This window comes from Capricornis sumatraensis, chromosome 20, assembly GCF_032405125.1.
Source record: "Capricornis sumatraensis isolate serow.1 chromosome 20, serow.2, whole genome shotgun sequence".
Lineage (NCBI taxonomy): Eukaryota > Metazoa > Chordata > Mammalia > Artiodactyla > Bovidae > Capricornis > Capricornis sumatraensis.
Genome location: NC_091088.1, coordinates 70,010,818 through 70,015,989, shown reverse-complemented (window position 1 = coordinate 70,015,989; position 5,172 = coordinate 70,010,818).

Sequence of the window (5,172 nt, the reverse complement as noted above, 5' to 3'; positions counted from 1 at the left end):
CGGACTCTGTGGGCGGAGCGGGGCCAGGAGCGGCAGGAGAGGCGGAGGGACGCGAGAAGAGCGGTTCCTCTCCTGGGCCTGGGGTGGCAAGAGTCTGCCTTCGGACTGTCTCAATCTGCACGCGTCGCTCCGGAACCTGAGGCTGGGCGATAGCACCCAACACCCGACAAAACGACCGCCACCAGGAGAGTGCCGGAAGTCCCGCCCCCACGCGGGGCTCACATAGGAAGTGCACGTCTCCTGAGTTCTGATTGGCTTAACGCCTAAGGCGATCGGGGGAGAATGCTCTGGGTAATGTAGTTCTCCCGGCTCAATGCCTGAGCTAGGAGCGCAGTTTACCAGGACCTCCAGGTAAACTCTCAGGGTGAGGGCCATAAGTGCAAAGAAGATTCCGGAACCCTGAGATAAAGGTTTGGGACATCAGCCTTTCTCTTTAAACAGTCGTGAAGCAGTGGAGTCCTGCTGGGAAAAAGACTTCTGAAAGGACACATATATCTGGAAGCCTGTGATCCAAGGCCGTTTTTGGTGAATATAAATAAGCCCAGCCTCCGGAACCAGAGGGAACACACAGCTCTTCATAAAAATGTGTGCTCGAAATGAATTCTAAATATCTAGGCAAAAGATGTGCTTGTTTGTACAGAGCAAAGAACAACAATGCAACACCTGATGGAAAACAGAACAAAACCAGAGTAATCTGGGGGAAAATAGCTCACGTTCACAGAGACAGTGGTATGATTTGTTCCAAATTCCTAAGTGTCACGCAAGAGTATGTTCCTTGGTTCTTTGTCTCGTCACAACAAAGATTTGGAGCGATGGACATTAAAGCCCTCAGCTTGTCACAGCTCTCAGGTCTTAGACAAACCACGTTATACCTCTTAGGCAAATCAGTGTTACAGCTCTGTCTTATTTAGAAGATAGCAGGAGAATCCATCCTCGAAGTGTGAGGGCATGCCAACCCAAAGACTTGAAGGGAAGAGAGTGGAGGAGTGTGGTGGGGAAGGAGAGAGAGAAGGGAAGAGCGCACACAGGCCGGAGAGAAAGAGAGAGAGAGAAAGCGCTTTGGCTCCTCCTTTTATATGTTTTTTCCTCCACCTGGGCCTGCCCTATGCAAATTGGGCTTAGCCAGGAGTGCTGTTTGTTCTACCTGAAGCCTTCACTCTGGTCCTCAGACCTTCTTTTGTTCTTTTTTCGCGGGCTTTTCCCTTCCTTGTCTTTTAGCCACCACCATTTTGGACTCTACATGGCACCCCACTCCAGTACTCTTGCCTGGAAAATCCCATGGACGGAGGAGCCTGGTAGGCTGTAGTCCTTGGGGTCGCTAGGAGTCGGACACGACTAAGCGACTTCACTTGCATGCATTGGAGAAGGAAATGGAAACCCACTCCAGTGTTCTTGCCTGGAGAATCCCAGGGATGGGGGAGCCTGGTGGGCTGCCGTCTATGGGGATCGCACAGAGTCGGACACGACTGAAGTGACTTAGCAGCAGCAACACTAAGCAACTTTCTTTCTAACACCAGTGGACATAGAATCTGTGTGATACTACACACCTCAAGGATTTAAACCCATTCAAACTTAAATAAATAAAAGTGTGGAAAGACCAAAAAAAAAAAAAAAATGGGGTCATCAGAATCTGATCTCTTTGATGAGAAGTGATTATTGTCATGGTCTGGGTGCGGGTTGGAAAACAATTTCCAAACATGAGACAGAACGAGCAGGAAATAAAGTTTATTAGAATGGGAGACTCTGTTACAACAGCGGGCCAGCTCAAGGGAAAACTGACATTGAACAGGGGTTCTTAGTCCATTTTTATGTCCAGGGTACAAGGAGTGAGATAGGGGTCTTGCAGGTCATTTGCTGATTGGGTAGGCTTGTATATGTGGGGGGGAGAGTAGGGCAAATACCTTCTCCTTATGGGGTAAGAGGGGAGACAGGTTATACTGCTCCGTTAATAGTTACAACATGGGGGAGGGAGGGATGATAAGGGTCTGGTTTTTCCATTCCTGCATTCCAAGACCCTCCTTGGTTTTATCTGCTCTTTCGTCCTTGGGTCAACACAATTATCATTCCTACTGTTATTGCAAAGATTGTATCTGCATGGGGAGTGCAGATGATTACAGAAAACGTTGTGAAATGCAAGTCACTGAAAGCTGTTAATGTAGTTTTTTCAAAAATAGTGGCTGGATAGCTCTGGCAACATATCTACAGAGGATTAAAAACAAAAGTTAAGATCTCAAAGAAAACTGAACAGGACACGTGAGTCTGAGAATAGACAGTTATCTGAGTAGTGGCTATGTGGAAATTTTGGCCACTCAGGATTTTGTCTTAGAAATTTGATTAGTTTTTCATTCTTTAAAACATTAATACTTTGAAGTACAGTTTTAAGACCTTTGAAAAGTGAAGTGAATTTGCTCAGTCGTGTCCGACTCTTTGTGACCCCATGGACTGTAGCCTACCAGGCTCCTCCCTCCATGGGATTCTCCAGGCAAAAGTACTGGATTGGGTTGCCATTTCCTTCTCCAGGGGATCTTCTTCACCCAGGGATCGAACCCGGGTCTCCTGCATTCCAGACAGACGCTTTAACCTCTGAGCCACCAGGGAAGCCTTTAAATAGCCTTTAAACAGTAAAAACCTAAGACGGATAGGAATCTGGGATCATGTTCACTCGATTCTTTAATAAAGAAGTAAACGTTTAATAAAAAATTAAATGTTCAATGAGTATCTACTGATTTTCAAGCTCTATTGTAGTTTGGTATTTACATAACGGTTTTGCCACATCCCACACAGCCATAAAGCCTTTCTCCAGTGTGAACCCCCAAGTGGTCACTGAGATGGGAGTTTGGCTAACAGATTTACCCTATTCACTACCCTACAAATAAGGTCTTTCCCAGTGTGTACTGCCTAGAGCTGAACACCTGAGCACTTGCTGTAAAAGCTTCCTTACATTTGCTAGACTTGTAAAGCCTTTTCCCAGTGCAGACTCAAGATGGTGATCAAGAATGTCTTTGTGGCCAGAAAGAAGTGACCTGATTAGGAGCTTCTTATTCTTAGGACACAGATGGGGGTAAGGTAGGGGGAGGACATGGAGAACCCTGAATTACATGAAGAGGATCGCTCAACACGGTGACTGCCATCCCAGGTGTGCATTGAGTGGGATCCCTAAGGGGAGGAGAAGTACAGGATCCAAGCACATTTGTTATTCACCATCGTTGACCTTCAGACATATCGCTGTGACGTTGGGGGTGGGGGTGACATTTGCGTTCGAACCTTCCTGGGGCCAGACACCACATTCTTGAAGCTGTGTTGGAGTGTACAGATCCAGGAACAGACAATGACCGCCATCTGTGTGATGCCGGACGTTCTGCCCCAACTCTATGGTCCAGACACTCCGCATTACCCAGAGTTCCCTCTGCTCTATAGGCTTTGGCAAGGGGCGCGCTGCGTCAGTCACAGGGAACAAGTGTAAACCGGCCCCACTAGGGACAAGGGCATGAGTTTGAGAAACTCCGGGAGACAGTGAAGGACAGGGAAACCTGGTGTGCTGCAGTCCGTGGGGATGCAAAGAGTCAGATACCACTGAGCGGTGACAATAGGAAGTGGTGCTGCCAACTTCCAGGAGCAGAGGAAGAACTTCAGTTCAGTTCAGTTCATTCGCTCAGTTGTGTCCGACTCTTTGCGACCCCATGAATCACAGCACACCAGGCCTCCCTGTCCATCACCAACTCCCAGAGTTCACTCAAACTCATGTCCATCGAGTCGGTGATGCCATCCAGCTATCTCATCCTCTGTCGTCCCCTTCTCTTCCTGCTCTCAATCCCTCCCAGCATCAGGGTCTTTTCCAGTGAGTCAACTCTTCGCATGAGGTGGCCAAAGTATTGGAGTTTCAGCTTCAGCATCAGTCCTTCCAATGAACACCCAGGACTGATCTCCTTTAGGAGGAAGAACTTAACTCCTTTTAAAAGAGGCCAAAGGCTGATTTCTGGGAATCTTGTCTGTAGATCACCAGAATGTTGAGAAAGAAATTACTTCAGCCTCCATCAAGTGCAGCTACTTCTGTTTGGGACTAAAAATAAATGCTTGCCTGCACAGGTAGGGTAAGCCTCACAGAGCAGGAAGGGCCCAGCCCTTAGCAGGTAGCCACTGTTGTGTTTCATTACTCTGCACCCTGTTACTAGGCAACAGGTCTTGCTCAGCCATTGCCCAGTGCCTCAGTGGGCCCCGCCCACAAGCAACTAACTGTCAATGAACAACCTGGTAGTTGTCCTGCTCAGCTATTGGTCAGCACCTCAATGGGCCCTGCTGACAGGTAACTGTCAATGAGGGACCATGGGGGAAATGATTCAGTCAAAGGTCCATGATGCGGTGGTCATTAAGTAGAGAGTGAGGTAAGAAGCAGATTTCAGACCTTCTTCTGGAGGCCCTCCAACTCACCCACCTTGGCCCAGTGGGTGAGCTGGAGAGCCCAGGGAACAGACTGAGGTCTACATCCGGAGAGCATCAGAGCCCTTACTAAGGCCCTCCACTAGCCGTGGCCCAGGCCTTGAGGCAGCGGTGAACCTCTCCCCCATCCCTTTCTCTGTGACCTAATAGCAGTGGCTGTCTGTGTGAGTTGTGGTCTGTGAGACCTGGTCTTCCACTTTGGGCAGCCTGAGGAGACAGAGGGCCAGTTGGGTTGGATGCCTGGCTTCCTCAGGGATGACAGCTGGGCAGGATACGGAAACCTGGCCCTGAAGGAGCTGCCAACTGAGATCTGCCTCCTCTTAGCTAGGACTGGGGCCTTGGAGGGTGAAAGCTGTGCCTTGCGAGTTTGCCCTTTCTTGTCAGCACAGATAATAACATCCATTTGGGAGAGACTTACAGGAGCATTGTTACCTGACCGTGACCGGACCTCAAGAACAAAGGATCTGACACTGAGAATTCTGCAACAGCCAACCATGCCCATCCCTCACTTCTTGCTTTTAAAGGGACTTGCTGAAAGCTTTTAGTAACTTTGGGGTTCTTAGGGCATGAGCCACCCATCTCTGTATGAATCTGTAATAAACCTTTCTCTTTTTCAGACTCTAATGTTTAGTATTGATGGGCCTCACTCTGTGCTAGGCACACGAACTTGAGATTTCGGTAACAATTTACGGCACCCCAGATAGGACCTCTGTGCCCATGGCAGATTGATCCTGG